We start from the raw sequence: 23,900 nt of genomic DNA, 5'->3' as shown, positions 1-23,900 counted from the left end.
TACTTATTGTGTCTTATAAGTTTCAGTTGCGTTTTCACGTACGAAGTGCCGGGTGCGGCCAGCTAATTTGCATAAAAGTGAAAGAGGCCTAAAACAGCTCATTCTGAAAGTTGCTCAAAAAAGGGGGAACTGAGGAACTGAAATCTCATTATATGAGAATGATTTTGTGCATAGAATGTAACCAACATGTTTTGTGTAGCCCATAGACCTATCCCAAATATTTAAAGGGAAGCATAATAAGTCACCTTTATGTAATTTATGTGAGTGTTATGTTAACATTTTGAAATGTTAAATGGTATCTCTGTTTTTTTCTCTTTGGTTTTGTTTTAGGCTTAGGAAAGCAGCTAAGGTAAAGGTCATGAATTCAAACAAAGTGAGGACATATTTGGCGCATGAGAAAGTACAAGAAGTGCATCTTTATATCTGGATTGTAGTAAATATTCTTCATTGCAGTCTACTGCTGACAATTTCTGTTTTTGGCCCCTGCAATACAGGCTGCCAAGTCTTGGTATATGATTAAATGGTCAGAAGCTGAAATATAACAACTTATTTCCATCATGTTGTGTTTTTTCCTTGAACCGTATTATAATGAGGACTGTTTCTAATAACTGTTGAGAAAACTGTTCTGGAGAGAACATTTCACTTCTCTTCTCTACTTTCATCTAAGTGACTATTATTAGAGTAAAATCCATCCACATCATCTCTTCCCACACAAACACACCAAAGCACCTACTGTACATAGTCCAATTTCTCAGCAAAAGCCACAAAGTCAGCTCCCAGAGTGTTGTTTTTAAAGTCATATTTCCCATATTGACATATTTTCTGTAGCTGCTTGGCTCCACTGCGGTTCTTCTTCACTGCGAGGGCCCATCGGGGAGAGTCCCCATTACTGTTTTCACAAGAACTGCAGTGTTTTACGATTAAAGAACGCCAAACACAAGCTGGACGAAGCATGCAGTTATTTCAAACGTAATTACATATGCTTGCTGGAAACCGCTGCATTTTGCAATCAGAAGTACACAGATGCTAAAGGCAGGACGCAGACACATGCAAGAACCGACATGTACGCTGAAGCAGGGAGTCAACACAGATGTTCTGTGACTTTAATCCTGCTAATGGACAAGTAATCAGCGGGGAACACACAACGTTCACACATGCTGAAGCACCATTGACAGCGGCAATTGACCTTGAAGAATGAAACCGTAAATACAGGACAGAGGATCCGACCGCAGATGCAGCGACTTCAAGAATACTCCCTAACCAATCAAATTCAAAGAGAGAAATATATAGTATGTAAACCAGATGTAGAAAAAATAATGTGCTGAAAACAAAGAAGATGGTAAAGAATGTAGGGAAATAATGGGACTGTAGGCTGTTTTAAACATCTGGCAAGCCGGTAAAAGAAGTGAATGGGGTGCAGTTAATTATAAAGGAAACTAATAAGAGAAAGAGTTGATTGTGTTTAATGGTGGAGGGAGAAAACGGGGGCCAAAGCCATTAAAAACATACATAAAAACACAGAAACAATTTTATTTCAGCTAATAAACTTTGAAATAATGAGTGCTCAAACCATGGAGAGGTTTCTGTGCCTCCAGTGAGTAGTACCCCCACCCCCCCGTTCTGCCCCAAGGGGGAATACACCTTGGGCTGGGTAACAAAAGCAGTGCTGTGTCCCTGGGTCTCTGAGTCTCAACGTTGCTTTTAACCTAGCTTGACCTAGCTGGGTCAGGTCAAACTGAGTCACCTGGTCCTGGTACTGCTAACACACACCTACACATCCATAACTGATGTTCTCTCTCGCCAGACTAATACAATCAGATTTGGTATTAAAACAATGGTTGTTTCTATTCCCTTCTTTCCCTACCAACTCACTTCATACAGAGCCCATTCTTCCAGCCTTTTCTTCTTGAAGTTCTATTGGTTCAACAATAAAAAAAAAAAAATTTGACTGTAGATACAGTGTAAGGCAGACATGTATATAAACTATAAGTAGAGACAAATAACCAGTTTTTCCTCACAACTTTTCCTGTTTTAGGTCAGTTAGGATTAGTAAAAGTATTTTACATTATTTATATAAATAAATTATTTTCTATTTTCACAAAACAAAGTTACTAAATGCCAGAACAGTGAAAGATGGGCACTCTAAAACACTGACTGTTTTGTCCTTTAACCACTTTTAGCTAAAATGGTGTTATGCTTAGAGATATTGTCCATTTGGAAGACCCGTTTGTCCCCAAGTTTTAACTTCCTGGTTGACGTCTTGAGATGTCACTTCAATATTTTCACATAAAGTTCTTCGCTTGTGATGCTATGTATTTTGTAAAGTGCACCAGTTCCTCCTGCCTCAAACACCTTACAACAGGGGTCCCCAAACCCCGGACTACGATCCAAATCTGGACCCGGAGAGCATTTTGTCCGGACTGCAAAGCATTTTACCTGAACAGTATGATATCTAGAAATTCCTATTGTGTTTATACTTGCGTATATTTATGTGGGACATCGGGCATCTGGTTATTGTATCCAAGGAGGAACCAGACCTGTGGAGGTCTTAAATTCTCTTCCTGTTATTTTGAATTATTTCTTTCGATTTGCATCCAGATTAGAAGTCTACAACGCCATGACCTCATCATCATTATCATCTGGGCTATCCCAAATTGTTTAATGCAATGCTAGTTTTTTAAGATAGAAACTTCTGAGTTAAAGAAATAATTTTTTTAAATCTCAAAAAATTCCCCATCTTAACTCAGAAATAGAAATAATTTTGACGTAAAGCAGGAAGAGTGTAGTTTAACTTAATATCAGGCAGTGAGCAAAAAAGGGATTTGTCTTTTTATACAATGTTTTTAAACTCTGTGGGCAAGTTTAGCTGAGTAGATATTTTCTAGTAGCAAGTAGATCAAGAAATATTTGACTTACTTCAGTGACATGTTCTCCTGTGTTTCCCATTCCTAAGAGTGGCTATAAAAATGAACACCTCTGTCACATCCACTCCACTGATACAGGAAGTCATTCATTGCTATTCACCTCAATAACATAAAACATTAATAAGAAATAATAAAATTAAAATCTGTAGGTACTCAGTTGCAAATAATTGTGGGAATGCAAGTTTTATTTAAAATTTGTAAACGTGGAACTTTTATCCTCCCATGAATGTAGTCAAATAAACAGTTTGACTTCTGTTGGAGATTATACAACTGCAATTAAATATTAATTTGTTTTAAAAGCTTTAAATCTTTAACGGGGTGCCAGTACATGTGAAGAAGGCTTTATAATCTTCATAGCTTAACTTTACAAAACATCAATGCAACATAACTCAAACACACATATCAGCATCAATTCTTAGTGCTTTAGTTTAGGTTATTTCGTCAAAACTTGGTCAAATTCAAATCCAATCTATTATGATCATCTGTTTTAATCTTGCAACATCACCTGGATTTAGTTAGTTCTCCTAGTTGTATTAGTGACTAACTTTCATGCTTGTTCCAACTCAAATATGCTTGGGATTGCAGTTATAAACACACACAAAAACAGAAAGAAAGAGTGGTGTCTACTCTAAGACGGCTCAATTCTGGGTGTACACTCCACTTTTTCAGCAGTCTGCTTCAACACACTAAAATCCTTACTCTTTCTTTCCTTTCTGTCTTCCTTTGCCAGGATTAACAAGCTTAACAAAACGCTACAGTTCCCTGCAAAACGTCTCATAACCAGAGTCTTTTACGTTTTCCTACCAAGGAGTCAGAACTTTTAAAAGGTTCTCGACTAACATTTTCATGGACTTTTTGAAGATCTGTCCTGTTCTTTCTTTGTTTTCTGGCTGCTTTTACAATAACTTTGCAGACATTTTTATTTGGTTAAGTTGTTTAATTCTAATATATAGATCAGTCAGACATTAAGAATGAACAGGTTTTAAATCAGATTTTCTTACAGCCTGTAACAAAGTCAAAAGGTGGTCCCATTTCTTTTCTTTGTGAAAGATACCAAAGATAACAATGTGGCTCAAAAAATAGTATTTTAGGTGATTCCTAGAGAGCTAGTAGCTGAAAACACCAGCTCCAAGTTGTTTGATGTACAGATAAATCTCAATAAATTAGAGTGTCATCAAAAGGTTAGTCTGTTCGAGTCTCAAATCAACAAAAAGCCAAACTGAACTCAATTTCATGGAAATGTGACATGAAGCTGATTTAAATCTCTATAAAGTTTAGGTCATGATACTGGTTTAACAGGTAAACAAACACCTATTTAGTGTTTTAAGAACGTGTTTTAATTAGAGCTTGAACATGAGTATATTTTGATCAGATCATCAGAGTTTAAACTTAGCAATCACAAAGAAGTAGAGTAAAATTAAGTAAGAAAATGTCTCTTAAAACTAAATCAAACAAGGGGGAAATTGGAGTGTCTTGAAGAAAAATTATTTGAAATCTTTAAAGATTGTGAAATTTTTCATTAAACTGAAAGCTGTAAGCCTTGTTTCTGACAAATTATGGTGCCAATGAAAAATAACCATTTTACAGACTCCACAGACACAGAGGCCCAAAAACCATAAGCTTTTACAGATTTTCATTCTGGTTTTTACATGAACATTATGAGTTGGGTTTCAAATGAAAGTTTTTTTTTTATAGTTTCATATATTTTATAGACTTTAACAAGCTAGTTGTATAACTCATCTGAGAATCAATTTATCTCATTGTGGGAAACAGTTTTCTGGTCTAGTTCTGGGTATTTGTGTGTCGCTCACAGTGAAAAACCTTGCCATCAACTCCTTATTGCCTTTTCTTGTTCACAGAGGGAAAAAAATACTGTGGAAAGTGTGGAAGAGCTTTTCAGTGAAAAAGATGATAGTAGAATTAAAGTTAATCCTCAGTTTACAGAGGACTGACCCCACTTATAGGTTTGTGAAATTAGATTTAATTGAACGTTCCATGTCATGCAGGGTCCATGAAGAAAAGCCTCAGATCACAAAGAACTACAGTGAACTGGTTAACAAATATTGACGTGATGTAAAAGTGAACTGACTAGCTTTTAACTTAAACTTTAATTTGTCAGACCTTAGTGCCATTAATCACTATGATTTTTACTTTGTGTTTACTCTTATTTGTAGGTTTTGGTATGTTTACTATTTGGTCTTGCTCTAGCCTGCTCTGTATTCCATGTTGTTTAGTCTTCGTTTTTGAGCTTTACATTTAGTAGATCCTGTTTGTACTTTTATTTATCCATGTGCCTTGTATTCATTAAGTTTAATTTCTCAGTCAGGTATTCTCAGTTTTACGTAAAACTCCTAACCTTCCCCCAAAAATTGCAACCTGTTGTCATCACCCCCTGATTCTCGTCCAGGTATCACAGCCACAGCTTAATGCCTCGCAGTTTCTGAGTGCCTTGCCAGTTACATCAATTTCTGCTTTCTACTATGCTCCTTACTCTTTCTGTTGTAACCCCCAGAGTTTGAGTAGTTTTTTTTCCTATATATTCACCCAGTTGGACAGATCAATAACACATTTTGTGGTATTTTTATGCAGATGGCATTCAGCTCTACTGCTCCTTCAGAAATGCTTCCAATTGTCTGAATTTACTTGACTGGTTACCTGTTCATTTTAGAAATGATTTTAAAATCCTGACTTTAACTTTCAGAGTCATGGATGGTCAAGCTCCGTTCTATATTACTCAAATGTTAAAGCCGCATACTACTCAAACGTAAATTTTCTCCCAAGTCCCAAAGAATAAAATAAATAAAATATTCTTATTCAAACAAGCTTTTTCTCAAGCTTTTTTTTCATATTATTGCACTTCTTCTATCTATTTCATTTAATTAGTATTTTGTTATTTTTTAAGATTTTTTTGGCACCAGTTGCCTTTATTGACCAGTAGTTAGACAGGAAAGAGGTGAGAGAGAAGGGGAAGACATGCAGCAAATGGCCAAGGACCGGGAATCAAACCCAGGACAACAGCGTTGAGGACTATAGCCTCTGCACATGGTGGACCTGCTCTACCAACTGAGCCACACAGTGCTCCATTTGTTTCTATTTTTAATCATGTCTTCTTTTACTCATGGTTTTATATTTTATGCACTCTTGTGAAGCACTTTGTGGTTTTTATCTGTAAAAGGTGCAATAAAAATAAAACAATTACCTCCTACTCACTAATTTAGGTTTGACCTCTTTTTCAATTAAAGATACAGTTCAACATGATTCTTCCTACTTGCTTCTTGCTTTTGGGTCCTACACAATAATGCGTGACTGGTAAAGGGTATTCATTTTTTTAAATATTGTACTTCCACTCTTTTTGTAACCAAAAATGCCTGATATCAAGCTTTTTACATGTGCAATGACTGGTTTGATGCAACATCAGATAAATATTACTACCAGGCTGAGTCAAATTTAGACAATTTATGTGGTTTTTTAATTCGCTAAAATGTTTCATCATAGCATTCCTACAGTTTAAAGTCCTTTTGAAGAGATGCCAGAGAAAGTTGTGGAGAAACTGGAGTTTTCTTTGGCTGAACACCGCTGCCCCTTCTCCACCTGCACTGCTGGACAGCTGGCTAAAAGAAGGCTTCTAGACCTTTTCCTTGCTTACAAGACAAAGTCACTTGATTGGAAACATTTCTGGATATGGCAAAACACACAAAAAACATAGTGTTAAAACTTAGGGGTTTTACCCATCAATGTGGTTAAGGTTAATTTGCTCAAGCTATGAGCAGAATGTCTGTTAAACACCAGAGCAGATAGCCCAACTAATTAACCATCAAATATCAGCTTATTAATAATAATGCCTGTTTTACACTATAAAGAGAAGAAGAAAGGGGAAATTGTTTAATAATTTGTGAAACAGGCAACTAAATTAAGTTGTATTTATTCTATATTTTATTTATATTTAAATAACAATGCATTAACATCTAATAACAATAATAAATAATGGTAAATTATAAATGGCATGCACTTGTATAGCTCTTTATCAAGTTCCCAGTGACCCCAGAGTGCTTTACACTACAATCTAAACATCTTAAATAACATTAAAACAATTGTAGTGATCAAGAGGTTGCATTATAGGTTACATTATTTTAGCCGTGGTTGGAATAATTGTTGCTTTTCTATTTAATAAACTCAATTATTATAAGAATAACCGGATATTTAATTTTAGCATCTTAGCAGAGGTGGGTAGTTACTAGTTACATTTACTTCAATACCACTTGCAAAATAATTTACTTTTAGGAGTAGTTTTACTGTACCAGACTTTTCACTTTTACTTGATCAATATATTTTTGAAGAAAAACAGCTCTTAGTGGAGTAAGGTTTCTGGCTACTCTACCCACTGCTGATTGCTTTACTGAATGAAGAACAAGCTTGTTTTAAACCAGAACGAACCAGACAAAGACAGACAGACAGGCAGGCAGACAGGCAGACAGACAGTTAATGGTTCTGTAAAAGTGAGACTTCATGTTTTTACACAAGTTTTATTGTTCTAGTTTTATTTTCCACCTGGTTGCTGTGCCATTTGGAGGTCAAGCAAACATACAGTAAACAGTATTGTAACTGGAAATAATTTATGCACTTCTAACATATGTACATGAGCATAAGTATTGATTTTAAAAGCTTTATGTTTATAAAAAATATTTTAAATGTTATTTTAGTTTATTAATTTATTTTGAAAATAATTAGAAAATAAAAGAGTAAAAGAAACAGAAAAATAAATCAACATATAAGTGACAGAGATTTTACACTATTCACAGCATAATAGCTCAATGTTATGCTTGAAATGGGGTAGGAAGAAGTATAAACTTACTGAATCCTACCCCAGTACCTCAAAATCAAAACTATCCTTTCGCATCATGTTGATGCATCTGTCGGTAGCTATTAGGCGTTATACTTGTGTTTAAATATTCAGCACTGTCTTTAACTTATGGCAAAATAGGTTCATTATAAAGTTACATTATACATACATACATTCATTTTAAAAGGGTAATTTCTCCCCATGGTCTATTTTTTTCACAATGCCACTTTTCAACTGAATGGCTTGGCCTGTCAATCAGGGGAAACAGGGCGTCACTGTTTCTGAGGCGGAATCTTCCAATTCCCGGCCAGCATTGAATATGTCCAATGCTTCTTCCTGTGAGCATTGGTCCACTATGGGGAATTCTTCTAGCGGGGAGAAAATGGCTGCGCGCGAAGGGATAAACCCACTAGCGATAGCTTATAAGGTGAAGCCTATTCAAAATAGAACTAATCGCTATGTAAAGATCAGCCAATGAGGATGCAGGTCCAGCCCGTTGATGCTGATTGGTCGACAGTCATTCAGTTGAAAATTGGCATTATGAAATAAATAAGCCATGAGGAGAAATTACTTTTTTAAAATAAAAGCTGGCTTTTTTAAATGAAAACTGACTTTTAAAAAAATGACATTTTGAAATAAAAAAAACTGCTGGAATTACATAAAAATAGCCTCAACAATAATTTCAATTATTGGGTAAAAATGTAATATAAAAATATTTTATATTACAAAGCTGATTTTAAAAGGAAAATGAGATATATTTCATAATAATGAGCTGAGAATTTAATATACATTCAATTATTTCACAATTTTACTGTCACATTATATGTTTATCTATTAGTTATTGATGTAGATACTTATTTAATAATGTTTCATTTATTTATTTAATTTTGAGCACTTTGGCGTTCCACAGTCCACACTCTGCAGTAGTATTACTAACAAAAGAAAGTTGATTATTTCTTTTTCTCAGAATCCTTGTATTGTTCTGGGAAATTAAATCAACATTCCTGTTGAAAAGGGTAACCATTCTATTTTTTGTCCTTTGAAGAAGTGAAGAGTTCATTCTTTTATTGTTGCAACATTGCTACTCTTAGTTTTCTGTTTGCCCTTGAAAGAACAGCTTTGAACAGACTTTCTTTATTATTTGTTTTAAATACATCACTGTGCCTACGCTGTCCAGAAACCCAACAACTACTTCATATTTCAAAAACATTTGCTGCAGTCCTTTTATCACTTTGCTCTGTTTAGTTGCATTAAACCAACATGTGTTTAACTGTGTGTGAGGTAAATGGTTTTGGCAAGGTTTAGAGGAAATCTGAAAACATCTGAACTTTAGGAAGGATTTAGCTGAAAACATGTTTCATACATTGGTAAAGGCTAAAATGGACAATTTAGGAGGCAGTTTATATAATTGAGGCACAAGGGAGTGATAAAGAAGTTAAATTTAGAAGATCTTCAGCTTGTATTAATCACAGCAGACATAGAATGCAGATCAGATCAGTATTTGTTTAAAATATATATACTATACATACTGTGTGATGTTGAGGAATAGTCTGTGTTAGAATGAAAGCACTGATATATTGTATTTAATTTATAATACCTTGTTTACTCCTTAAAGAAAAAAGAAATACAGCATCTTCCAGTTTTCAACTTGGTCCGCCCAGACCAATGACCAGTTTGTCGGAAAGTAAAAAAATATACATTTTTTTTCTCAATCAGTAAATGCAACAAACTAGCTAGGTTGTGGAACACAGCTGTTTATAAGGAAACTGTATGTTCTGCAGAATTAGCGTGTCAAGGCATGTCTGTGCTTTAGTATTGTGAACATGGTAACTATGTCGACATATTTAAAAAATATGCAGATCCTCCTAGAGACTATATTAAAAAAAAACGTTTCACAGGTACCCAGTCCTCCCACACCACACCATCCCAGCTGCAGTCAGAGATGTGTACCCTTTCACATCCACACTGCAAATGAATCACACATGTGCAAAGCTCCTACCAGCTGTGTTGTTGTTGTTGTAGACTCCTGATTGGAGCAGGTTAAAAACCACACCAGACTTAATACTTTTACATGATAATTATGTAAAACAAAAACAACTAGAAAATGTAATTCACTTATACAATTTAGATAATCATCATTTAGCAACTTGTAATGACTTTTAGGACTTCTAGGACAGCCAATAGCAACTTTCCTTACTTAACATTTCGCAAAACTGCTATGGTTCATTCAAGCTGCGAGAGAATAAAAGAGAACAAGACTTTCAGAAGATAACAGGAAGGCAGAACAGACTACAGCAAAGTTGTACTGTTTTATCCTTTTGAGATTTTAATGTCTGTCATGGAGCATGCCAAATTTGGAAATGTTGGCAGCCTTTTGCACATCTCAAAGTTAAAGTAAGGATCTACGTTCTGTAGAATTCACACATGGAGACTGCATTTTTTGTAATGCAAGCTGCACCAAAAGTATTACCTGCACTGATGTATGTGCTACTAAAGTGTATTTCAAACATCAATTCTGCAATCATTTTGTCTTTGTTTTAAAGTATCAGTAAAATCCTGTTTTCCCCTCTCACACATATAACATGTCCTCACCTCTGCGCCTTCTATAAATAAATATTGACCACTCACAGCAGGAAGGCAAGAAAAAATAATTTGAATGTTGTTAAATCTTATATATGGATTAAAAAATGGTATTGGCAAAAATCAGAGGTTGCAAATCAGCCATGTAGTAATGATCAGTGCATCTCTAATATAAATCTGGTCGAAAACTCTGGTTATAAACTCACTTTGAGGTTTTGGAATGAATACAACTACATCAGCAAGAGTGCTTGTTTTTTGCCTAAAGCATAGTGTTGGTCCCTCAACGCCATCTAAAAATAATACTTTTGTCCTCCTAGCTAATAAATAATATTGCATAGTGAATGAATCTGTTGGAAAATATACATTTGCAGGATTCTCTTATACCTTGTGCTCGTATGACAGTTGAATTTGGTTTGCTGCTATGTCATTTTTCTGTCTTTTCATAAAACCTTTCTCCTTTTTGACTGGGAATGATCTAGCAAACAGTCTGCATTTTATACACTCAGCCTCTTTTGTTTTGCTGAATAAAGATCTGCTGAAAAGCCAATGTGGGATTATGTGCTTTGTGATGGGGAATAAAAGAATGTATGTGGTTTTGTAGGACATGAAGTACTAGTAAGTATCTATCAAGAAAGAGTGGAACAACAAAAAGAGCAAACACAATTCAGTCTGGTGGAAAAAAAAAAAACACAAGTGGAAAAAATTGTTTTGTTGGTAAAAACTCCATTAAGCTAAAATCCAAAGTCGAATCTTATTCTTAGAGAACGCAGTTGAGGATGAGCTGTGCTGAACACCCGGGGGAGAAAGTGCAAGTACGAACACACAAACACTATTACTGAGAAAAGAAAAACCCAGGCACCATCACCCACAAACAACATAATTAGATTTTCCAACAAATGACCATACTATATATTTAATGTCAAACTGACATGCAAAAAATGTCTTTTGAGAAGCGCAAATACAACTTGGCGATAAACAATCGGTTCCTGACAGCTTTTATGCAGACAGAAAATGTTTCTGGCTGCGGTGTACACATACTTTTAATTTATGAATGCAATTATGTTGTTAGCTCAGTCAAGAGTGTACACACAGAGGTATATATTAGGAAAAGAAACATTTGATACGTTTTCTGAGCATTATCCCTCAAAAACATGTTTAGGAATTATAATCAGGCATCCATCTTATTGAAATAATTTCCAGCTGACATGATCTAATCTTATATGCAGAGGTTTTAGGGGATAAAGAGAAATGTAAGGAGGACCAGGCTAATGATTGAAATTGAAGCCAACATTTTGGGAAGAAATACTTTTTCACTTTAGCTGAAGGAGGTAGCTTGTGTCAAAATGAATGCTTTCAGTAAAACAGAAGGTTGTTTTTGCTTATTTTCTATTTAGACAATTAACATTTTGAGAAGTTGTTTGAACTGCAAGTCCTTAAACATTTCAGACGGATGATATTAGCATTAGTAAAAGTAGATTTTAGTCAGTGGGCTTCATGCATCACCTGTGAGTCATAAATCACATTTAGAAACCTAATGAACGATTTAAGGTCAACAGATGATGTCTATGAACAGAAGAAAACCTCACAAATGACACCACTGCTCATCCAAAGGACTTCAGCCTCAACACAGCACCTGCTGAGACCCTACTAAGACCCACACTCACAGTCTGAAGTAATCTCAGATGACATGAAAACAAAGGGTTTTGGGTTTAAAACAGATATTATTTAATACCTTATAACTCAACAGTTTGTTTATGAATCCAGAGTGTTGATATCCAAAATGATGCAGGGAGGTCAACATGGACCCATACAAGAACACTATTTGCTCTTTGCAGAAAGCTGAACAAATTTCAGCTGTGCGACCATATTGACTTGCAATGGGAAAACTGGTTCTAGGTCAACTGGTTCCTTCATTTCAATCCAACCTACAGGGTTGGACAATGAAACTGAAACACCTGGTTTTAGAGTACAATAATTTATTAGTATGGTGTAGGGCCTCCTTTTGCGGCCAATACAGCGTCATTTCGTCTTGGGAATGACATACAAGTCCTGCACAGTGGTCAGAGGGATTTTAAGCCATTCTTCTTGCAGGATAGTGGCCAGGTCACTACGTGATACTGGTGGAGGAAAACGTTTCCTGACTCACTCCTCCAAAACACCCCAAAGTGGCTCAATAATATTTAGATCTGGTGACTGTGCAGGCCATGGGAGATGTTCAACTTTACTTTCATGTTCATCAAACCAATCTTTCACCAGTCTTGCTGTGTGTTTTGGTGCATTGTCATCCTGATACACGGCACCGCCTTCAGGATACAATGTTTGAACCATTGGATGCACATGGTCCTCAAGAATGGTTTGGTAGTCCTTGGCAGTGACGCGCCCATCTAGCACAAGTATTGGGCCAAGGGAATGCCATGATATGGCAGCCCAAACCATCACTGATCCACCACCATGCTTCACTCTGGGCATGCAACAGTCTGGGTGGTACGCTTCTTTGGGGCTTCTTCACACCGTAACTCTCCCGGATGTGGGGAGAACAGTAAAGGTGGACTCATCAGAGAACAATACATGTTTCACATTGTCCACAGCCCAAGATTTGCGCTCCTTGCACCATTGAAACCGACGTTTGGCATTGGCATGAGTGACCAAAGGTTTGGCTATAGCAGCCCGGCCGTGTATATTGACCATGTGGAGCTCCTGACGGACAGTTCTGGTGGAAACAGGAGAGTTGAGGTGCACATTTAATTCTGCCATAATTTGGGCAGCCGTGGTTTTATGTTTTTTGGATACAATCCAGGTTAGCACCCGAACATCCCTTCCAGACAGCTTCCTCTTGCGTCCACAGTTAATCCTGTTGGATGTGGTTCGTCCTTCTTGGTGGTATGCTGACATTACCCTGGATACCGTGGCTCTTGATACATCACTAAGACTTGCTGTCACAGTCACACTTGGTCACAGATGCGCCAGCAAGACGTGCACCAACAATTTGTCCTCTTTTGTACTCTGGTATGTCACCATAATGCTGTGTGCATTTCAATATTTTGAGCAAAACTGTGCTCTTACCCTGCTAATTGAACCTTCACACTCTGCTCTTACTGGTACAATGTGCGATCAATGAAGACTGGCTACCAGGCTGGTCCAATTTAGCCATGAAACCTCCTACACTAAAATGACAGGTGTTTCAGTTTCATTGTCCAACCCCTGTATTTTCATTGTTACCCATAAACAAACCTTTTTGCACCATTGTACTTGAACCATCATTTATCAATGTAATTTGATAGTAATTTGATTTTCTCAAGATATTATATTACAGTCTGCTTTCATTAATCATGGCTCTCATCCCTGTTCCTGAGTGTTGACCCTTAATATGACAGGTTATGATCTGTGATCAAGCCATAATTACTCCAAGAAACCTTTACTCAATAATATCATTTATAAAAGTCACATATGTCCAAATTACTTCAAAGGAGACTATAAATATATTATGGACAATTGTTTCAAATTAGTGATTGTCAAACCTTTTCACAGCATGCACCCCTTATTTAAATGCTTAGTTTTCCTGTACCATTGCAAACAGTACAATATTTGACCTTTACCAGTTTGTTTTGTTCTGGAATAAAAGAAGCAATATAAACATTCTTATTCATTGGGACTGCATTCCTTGTAAATGTTGCTTTATCCTGCTGGAAGTATCCCTTAAAAGATAATGCCGATGTAATATTTCGAACCAGTCTGACCATTCTCCTTTGACCTCTGATGACTTCAGCACATAATAACTGCCGTTCACTGGTCATTTTCAGCTTTTTTGGAACATTCTCTCTAAACTACAAACATGGTTTTGCATGGAAATCCCAGCAGTTTTTGAAGTACAGTTTCGCACCAAAATGCTTGCCACATTCAGATTCTTTTAAATCCCATTTCTACGGCATTATGATTCTCAGTTTGAACTTTAGCAAGTCATTTTCACCAAAACTAGATGCCGAAATGCACTGAGTTGCCACCATGTGGTTGGCTGATTCAGTATTTATTTTCACAAGCAGCTGTAAGGGAGTACCTACAAAAGTAACTGGTGAGTGCATTTGTATTTTAAACCTGGAAGTTTAATGTGGGAAAATTAACAGAAGGCTCCCTAGAAGTCAGAATTTCCAATGGGTAGGTTGAGGTCTTCTCATCAAACCCTGACCTCAAAATCTAATATGGCTGACTTTAGCAAGTGAAAGAAAATTTGTAGGTCATAGAATTGATCACATACCCTTTCATTTACCTTGCTAATAACTAATTGGCCTACTATTTTCTTCTGAAATCCAGTGAAGGTAGCCCAGGCACCCCCAGTGGTGCTCGTAGCAGAGTCTGAGAAACAATAAAACAATAACTTTTAAAGCCAGGACTAAATATAACTGTATACATTTTCTTGCATTGTACATTTGTCCTTATGGTGTCTATTGTATTTTTATTATTATTACTTATCTATGTGTATCTACATGCTTCAATTTGTCTGTCCATTTGCTGCTGTAACACTTGAATTTTCCACACAGAGGGACAATCAAGGATATTTTTCTTCTGTCATAAAATCACCCATAAATAGGTATGAACTGATGAGCTGATGTGAAACGTTCCCTAGCAGGCGGCTCCCTTTCATTTCCTAAAGATTTTATTTACAAGTTGACACATGGTTGGTACAAAACGTTCTGACACAGATTTCTCCTTTTCAAGAAATCAGATACTAATTGTTGCCAGATCTGCACAAAACGTCCAATGGCAAATTGTTCCTTTTTGTTCCCCAAAAAACTGAGCCCAAATTCTGGCTGGTATGAAACTTGATGTGGCAGTTGTTCTTTTTGGTTTACCAAAAAAGACTGGCAGGAACTGACTCACTGTCGGCACGAAATGTCGCATTGTTTTTATTTCCTGAAAGTGTTGTCTATGAAACAACTGAAACTGAAAACTTTAAAATGGCAACAGGGAAAAATGACCAATGCCCAGTTGATTCTGTCATTACTGCTAATGAGGTTGACAGTGGCAGTAATGGTTAATAAGACACATAATGTTGTCATTATAAGGAGGCTACCCTTTGGGCTGCTGAAGGTCTCCAGGTCAGCTCTGGGTTCAGCGGGTCACGTCTCATTCAGGCGTTCAGTGGATCACTTTTCAATTAGCATGACGGTAAAAAAATCCTCAATCAGTTTCTTGATGTTCCTCCTCAGAGTGGATTAAAAGTGTGCTATAAAGGACTTGTAGCTTTTACTGAGGAATGGCCCCTCAGGACATGTTTAATAAAACTGAAGCACTCTATAGACACTAAGGCTTATTCAGCATTCAGTTAAAAAAATCTGCAGGAGAGCAACAATACATGACACAAAGTGACTTTCAAATCTCTGAAGACAAAAAGGAACATCAAACCAGACCGCGACCAGTACCCGACTACAAACAAATCCCTCAAAATAATTCAGCAGACAATGCTACAGATCAAAAAATTGCGGTGTCCTCCGTTCTCAGAAACAAGCTGCAAATGGCTGCATCTTTGTCTTAAAAGTAGCAACTGAGAGAAGAAACCCGTACAAAATTAAACTCAGCTGACACGCACCAGAAAAGAAGAGTGAAGAATTTGCCCCCACTTTTTTATATAAAGGAAATAAGTAAGAAAGAAGGCAGTGAGACACAGGGAAAAGAAAAGGAAAAAGAGACAGAAGAGCCAGACATCCTTCTCAGCCTGAGGGGCTGTCATTCTTCAAAAGTGAAGGGAACAAAGATGAGATTGGAGCGCAGTTAAAGAAGTTAGCACACCCTAACACATGATCATGCTACCAAGCACAAGCAGTTCCAGCAGTTTATTTTCTGCATTATGAAACTAAATGGAAACATAAAAAATTTAACCAATACCTTCTCTTAATCCACTTAATAGCTGGTATTCTATGGAAATGACCAAGCAATGGAAAGCATATTTACAATGTGATTACTAATATATGATACATTGTTCACACCCACTTGATTTTTTCCCCTTCTTGCAGACTCATACACTTTTCCCTGGAACATGTTGATGAAAATTCCAGCGGACATCACGGACAATTAATCTGGAACAGATCTGTCAAGAGTTTGCGAGGCCGGCTGGTGGCCAGGCCTTGCATTGCTGTGGATCTGTCCGAGCACTCGTCGATGCAGTGTTAGCTGACAGATGTAGAGAGCTAACATTTTTCCAGAAAAATAAAAGAACAAAGGTAATAAAAAAAAACTTAAAGTCATGGAATACCTTACAATAATGATAGTAAATTTGAAGCATTACATAAAAAGAAAGAAACCATAAATGAAAAATGTTCTTATTGAAAATATTTAAGACTTAATAAAAATGAACTGATAAAGTAATCTTTGGGCTTTCTGAGAAAGCTGCAATAAAGAGTTATGTTTTCCGTCCTGATTTGACGGAGGCAACAGTTTCTTCACATCTCAGGCGTTTAGGAAGTTGGTTCCAGATCTGAGGAGCGGAAAAACTAAATGCTGCCTCCTCTTGTTTTGCTTTTGTCCGAAAAGCCCTGATTGAGAAGGTTTCTGATGACTTGAAGGGTGTAAATGATTAATACTTGAGAATCAAATCTGATGCGTGTTTGGGTCCAAGACGTTCAGTGGCTTATGGACAAAAAACAAAATTTAAATTTTTTACTTTTTACAAACAAGGATCCAGTGCAGTGATTTAAAGACTGGTGTGGTATGATACATTTTCCAGGTGTTGGTCAGGATTCTGGCAGTAACATTTTGGATGAGCTGCAGCTGCCTGATTTGTATTTTCCTATGACTTGTTTTGACAACAAATAATTTTTTCTGTTAATGTTTCAAGATGGTAGGAAGATTTAAAAGTAGATATTATCTGAATGTAGAAATTGACATCTAAGTCATTGACGACACCTTGCATTGCCTGTGGTCTTTAGCCTTTAGTTGAGAGCTGATTTCTAAACTTGCATTCTTGGAACCAAAACATTTTGTTTTTCTGCATTAAGCTGGAGAAACTTCTTGCCCAACCACTCTTTGATGCTTATGGACATACTGATTTACTGAACATATTGGACTGTGGTCATGAAGTGGTACAGAAATAAAGTTGTCATCAGCATAGATTTTGTCGAGATACTCTTTAATCTGAGGCATTGTGTAGATGTTAAATAAAAGTGTCACGAGAATGGAACCTTGAGGAACCCCACAAGTGATATGTGTTCATGTCGATTGCCGGTTTGCCAAAAAAGATCTAAACCAATCCAACAAAGTACCAGACAATCCCACTCACTTTTCTGCTCTATCAATCTGTAGGTTATGATGAACTGTGTTAAATCCAGATCTTAGATCCAGAGCTAAGATAGCAGAAGAAGCACTTGGCAAGCAAATGACATCTTAATCACAATCATCAATCAAGCAGCACATTTGTATTCATACACCACATGTCTCACAAAGCATGCTATTTGAAGTGATTCAGTCTGTATAAAAAGAGCTTGTATTTCAATGTGAGAGGGTCACCAAGTTTATTCACACACATAATGCAAAGCAGCAGCAGTGATCAGACATGCAACAGATCGTCTTGTGGTATCTGGCATAGTCATTGCTTCCTTTGGTGGGGAGGCGGTAAGGTTGGGGGACCGTGCTGAGAATCAGGTAGACTAGACATTCTCAGTGATTTGTGATGTTGATGGAGTGATCAATCAACTTTGACAGGCGGTTTGTCAGTTGACAGCCTTCAGGCTACAGCAGCGTCTTCGTCTGATGCAGGAAAACAGATTGCCTCAAAGCTGACCAAAGCTGATGTTTACAAATGGCTTTCTCTTTGTTGTTTTGGGACTAACTAATCTTCTTCTGCTCTGCACAATACTTTTCTCTTGTTTATTTAAAAATCAAGGTTAAAAAGAGATTTGTACTCATTAATAGGGCAAACAAAAAAAAAATGTAGTTATCATCAGACAAAATTTGAGTTCTGCTCAGCTTTTATTCCCTCTCTAAGCTGTTTCTGATGTTCTTTCTACTCCTCTCCAAACCTCTGTTCTCAATTAAAACTGTCCTCGCAAAATTCAATTTCTCCACTCATGTCCCACAAACACACTGACTCACTCAAAAAGAGAGAAGAGAGAGGGACAAGAGGAACACTTCTCACTCATGCTCTGACATGTCTTCTTCCTTTCTCGAAAACCGCCAACAGACTAAAGGTTACCAGAAAACCATGGGAGCAAAAAGTGAACTTACCAGATGTTGGATGTGAATGCCTCAGAGAATCAGTGAAGAAGGGAGTTTGAAATGGAGCGCCGTGGTTGTGTTTGTCAGTCAGAAGTCCGTCTCACAGCGACGACAGAGCTCAGCTTGTTGCATTCCACCTCCCTCTCTGCTTTTCTCGTCTCTCTCGTCGTCTTCTCACCAGCGTACACCCTCTTTCTCTGTCCCTCTTTCTTTTTCCCTCTTCTTGAAATTGTTGTGTACTTTGATTCACAAACCCTGCCTTTGTCACGTGATATAAGACTTCAAATATACAGCACATATTTTTACCAGCCACAGAATGCCCGAAGGCAGGGAAAACAGGGTTCAGGGAGCTTAGGTTTCAACTTTCTGCCCCCTCCACCCCCACCCGCTTTGCTTTCTTTGTCTCAAAGTCACTCTTTACCTTCGGTCCATCTAAAATGCACTGTCAGTCAACGCTCTTGAGTAAGATTTCAAATGCACAGCAATCTGTTTGCTCTCAAGCTCTGAGTTTGTGGCTTTTTCTGCTCATCACCCAAGGATAGGCTGGCTCATGCATGCATGTGCTAGCCCCCACAGTCATGAAACAGCGATTAACTCACTGACATACACAAACACACATCTGGCAAGTGGTGCACACCTTTGGGGGTATCAGTATCAGTCCATAGCTTTCGTTCCATTCCTGCATGCCTTGACTTTGGACTGTAGCCGTCTAACCTGGGGGACCAGGATGTCAGGCCAATCAAATGCCTCATTATGACCTAAAAATGCCTGATGGCAATACTATGATCTAAACTTAACACTCTTACTTGCAAGAGCTTTACAAAATGTTATAGGGACTTTCACTCAAACCTATGAAAAAAATATCTTTTTATTGAATCGGCAAAATGCAAATGACTACATGCTACTTTCCATCTTGCCTGACTTGAAGAGCACAAAGGGCATTTCTCCTTACAGTTTCCACACCTTTACAATTATTCAAAGAACTCTTTTTGTCCTACAGGATTTCCTAAGCAAATCAACCCTGTGCTTTTCTGGCGAGGAAACATTTAATGGAGCAACATTTGATCCGTGGTGAGATCAAACCTGGCCAGTCAGCCCTTGGAGGGTAGCGCTAGTCGTTAGCGCTTGCTGCCTCTTCATGTCAGAGATAAAGCTTGACCGGCTTCACCAGGCAAGGAAACACACTACAGAGCCATCCAGCAAAATACTGTAGAAGTGGAGACGGCCTACTGGAAACAAGTGCTGAGATAATGCTGAGATAAAGTTTTCCTCACCTCCCAGTTTGAAAATTTCAAAGGATGAGCCAGTATCATATCAACACATAATTGATAAATAAAGAACAAGTTTTAAATCTTATCTTTAGGCCCTTAAAACTGGCAGACTGTAAAGTCTAGTTGTTTCCTTTCACTTTGTTTTCTGTACAAAAGAAATACCAAAGATTGTTTGGTTTGACGGGCATACAATAGCATTTTGGCAGCAACAAGGTGATTCCCAAAAAGATATTAGCAGAAAACTTGGCATTTCAGCAAGATAAAGAGTAATGACATTGGAATGTCATTCAGACTGGATAAATGCAGTCAAATGTTATCCAAGAGAGGGAAGGTTATGCCAACTGAAAGGGTTCAACTACCAGAAGGCAACATTTCAGACTTTATGGACAGCTACAAATACTTTCGTTTCTACCTAATGGCAAGTATGAAGAGGTTAGGGGGAGGTCAGGCACAACCAAACACCTACAGAAAGTAAGGCCAGGGCTTAAATGGCATAGCTATGTGGAAACAACAATGTCCAAGCAATAAATAAGTACAGCCTGCAAATTTTCAGAAAATCCACTGGTATAATAGCTTGGTCAAAGGAGTTAATCAGAAAAATAGTGCCTAAAGTGGGAATTTCCAAGTGAACGTTATAGGCAACAGATGCAAATCAGAGGATTTAGAAGTGTTTAACAAGCTAACATTTTCTATCTGTAAACAGTAGACAATTACTTGGCTCAAAGTTAGATTCGGCTTTATTGCAGCATTATTTATCTTTGTCCAATAGATATTTGTTAGTTAAAAATGACATTAAACTTTACTGCAGAATTTTTTCCATCATGTGTAATGAAAAAACAGTTTAAAGAGAAAAAAACTGATTTGGATTTTTAAAGTTTATAACTGAACAAGAACTTAAGAAAGACATGAGCAAACATTATCAAATGAACAATTTAAATTTTGAACTATATTATATTAATACAAAAATCAACTGTCAACCCTGGCCTTTTATTGATCAGTTTATCTGCCTGTCTTTATAATAAAAGTCCAGGCGTTTTTATCTGCTGTGCAAGACCCTAAAGCAGTTCCTCTCTAGTTGCAGACCCCACTCTGCTTACCTCACATCGCCATGTTGTGCTCCTTTTGCACACAGCGCACTGCCGTAACACCAGGCTGGCTCTCTGGGCCTTGTCCTGTCCCTGGCCTGTGGATACAGAGAAATGATTTTCAGGGGGGGTCATCATTGGCATATTGTCAATGGAGACTCCAAGGACAATGTGGCAAGCAAGGTGGATGAACTCCTGCAGCTCTGTTTTCCACACAGTTGCTGCAGAATGACATGGTGACATGCTTCGGACACCATCTCCTCCACCTTGGTGGCTGAGCACAGGACTGGTACCTGGTTCAAAAAATGGCCTAAAAGTAAATGAAATATATGATAGGATTACATAAGGTAGAAATTCATACATCACAAATAAAAATATGTAGTAAGTATGAAAATTAATAAGCCAGATAAAATATGAAAATTAAATTTGAAAGGAAGCAATATTTTACAGTCTTTAATAGACAGATATGTTCAATAACTACCAAAACGTAAATCTGAGGTTGTCTTGGAAAAAGGAGCAGAAGCACACATTCATCGCACATGTTCTGACAATTTTACAGACATAAAATTGAAAAAGTACCAGGCAACCCATTCATAATTATGGAGGGTTTTCAGTCTTTGGAGTTATTGCCAGGAGTGACAATAAGTCTGTAGATAAGCTCTAGTAAAGCTACAGTTGCCGTGCTGCATGCATGTTTTACTGTAAAAGGACCTGTATGATACTTAGCCAATAATGTTCAACAGTTTATGTCTCAGTATAATTTTTTCCTGTTAACTGTAGCTTTATAATTATGACCATGAAGATCTCTCCCAACGGAACGTTGTATTAAATGACTCGGTTTCGATTTCAGAACAAATTAAACTTACCTCCGCTATTTTATCTCTGTTAGGCTACTGCGTCACTACAGTAGAGACTTGAAACTTTACTTTACTCTCAAAGACGTGAAACTTTACTTGGACTTGGCGAAAATGACGTCTGAACATCTCTAGTGTAAATAGAACTGCTGGGTAATACTGCAGTTTGGTTAGCATGGAGATGCAGGCTGACTAAGGAGTGGAACTGTTTTCTTTATGCAAGTCTTCCTGCTTCTTGGTCATGAAGAGATCTGATAGGTGCTGCTGCTCTCCGAAGTGCTGTTTGATCTCTTACATCTTAAGCAAGAAAATACTTCATTAGTATCATCTGGACAGGAGAAATGCAATTTTTTCATTAGATGCTTTGAATATGTATAAAATGGCAAATAAATTTCGTATTACTTAAATGTAGCAAGTGCCAATTATGAAAGAAATGAGTGGAATACGGGTAGGTTAAAAAATACCAAGGGCTCAAATAAAATATATAAAATGTGCTGAAGGTCAAGGGCTCAGTGGTCCCAGTAATCACAGGGCTGTGATCCTGAAACTCAAAGAGTGGCTCCAACAGATTCCTGGAAGAGCATAGATGCTGCCTAAACCCCTCTAGCTCAAAGGTCCTAATGTCAGTCAGCCAATCCTAACTCAGAAGACTGTAAGGCTATTAGCCTGTTAAAAATGTGCTTCTTGAAGTGGACCCAAAATGCTGACAGGCAGGCAGCAGCAGCTCGGTGAGTAGAAAAATTTAATAAAATGGTGAATGGCATGAGGTGGCAGAAGCAGGCAAGAACATTGGTGGGCATGGCATGAGCAAAAACAGTATTCTCCAGCGAGAAGTAAACAGTAGAGTATATATGGAGCATGGCACAGATTAAAACAGTGAGACTGATTAATATGAAGCAGGTGGACCCAGTTAAGCTGAATATGGTGGCACTGGCTGAGAATAGAAGCAAAACATAATTGGAACTAAACAGAAAAACAAAAACAATGAAACCAAAGGATAAATGTTACAACAGTAACAGAACTAAAATGCACCATAAACGGAACAAGCAAGAAACTAAAACCAAATGAATGAACTAAAGCAGCACCTGGAAAACAAACAACTGTGAAAATTAAAGATAAAGCTAAAAGTAAACAATATTTACAAGAGTTGCCATATACATAAAATTGTTTACATTTAATCACTTTACACTACAATCTTGTTAAATGGTACATGGCCTGCACATGTTTAAAACTTTATCAAGTCCAAAGACACCAAAGCACTTTACACTACATCAGTCATCCACCTATTTATACACACATCCACACACTGACAGTGGTAGACTACATTGTAGCTACAGCTGCCCTGGGGCAGACTGACAGACGTGAGGCTGCCATACAATTGGCACCACCGGACCCTCTGACCTTCATCTGCAGGCAAGGCGGATGAAGTGTCTGGCCTGATGACACAACGACTAAGGTGGACGTAGTGTGGGTTTATGACAAAAGGTGAAAACGTTTAAACGACATGAATACATTTACATGGCACTGTATGTTACTGTTAGGTTTGGTGGTGTAACCATCTGGCTCAGTGTCACACAGCTCAGTAACAGTGTGAGTTGGGAAGGTGAGAGGTTAGTGATGTTTGTGTTTCTGTGTCAGTGAAAGGTGAACAGAGAGAGGGAGTGTACAACGTCTGCTGAGTGAGAACGAGGAATTTGTGTATTTCTGAATTTAAATGAACATCCTTCCTTGCATATGCACCCTCATGTTGAAACAGACCCTATAACACGTTCTTTTTAGCTCAGGTTCGTTGTTAAAGAGACAGACAGTAGGTATGCTTTTGGAAGCTTATAACCTTCTGCAGAGTTTGAAATGGGGCCCTTTTTGGCAGCAGACAGAGGAGAAACCACAGAGTGGTGCGACTCTGAAGTCGAGGGGTGGAAAGAGCAGGAGGGGTGCCGAGGTAAAGAAGAAGGGGGGTGTCCGGTAAGGCATAGGGTGCAGGTTTTAATCAGCAGCTGGCTGTTGGTAATGAGATCACTATCTCACCGCTCTCAGATTGATGTCATGTGAGTCTCTTCGGTGCATGGACGAGCATGCAGGGGATGACAGGCATGCATGACATGCTCGCTCTCTTGCTCTCAGCAAACAAACCTACACGC

The 23,900-nt window shown here is 37.7% G+C and overlaps 1 protein-coding gene across 1 annotated transcript in view; it reads right to left on the bottom strand.

Moving 5' to 3' along the window:
- The window catches only part of LOC124856761 (retinoic acid receptor gamma-A-like), a 62,571-nt gene extending 43,706 nt beyond the window's left edge, over positions 1–18,865 (bottom strand). Inside the window, exon 1 of the mRNA XM_047347577.1 lies at positions 18,559–18,865. The gene's annotated coding sequence lies outside the window, so the exon portion shown is untranslated. The remainder of the gene's footprint in view (positions 1–18,558) is intronic.
- Positions 18,866–23,900: the final 5,035 nt, after the last annotated feature.

Source organism: Girardinichthys multiradiatus, chromosome 20, assembly GCF_021462225.1.
Source record: "Girardinichthys multiradiatus isolate DD_20200921_A chromosome 20, DD_fGirMul_XY1, whole genome shotgun sequence".
Lineage (NCBI taxonomy): Eukaryota > Metazoa > Chordata > Actinopteri > Cyprinodontiformes > Goodeidae > Girardinichthys > Girardinichthys multiradiatus.
The sequence above is the reverse complement of the archived record's forward strand: the minus strand, read 5'-3'. Positions and strand labels throughout refer to the sequence as shown.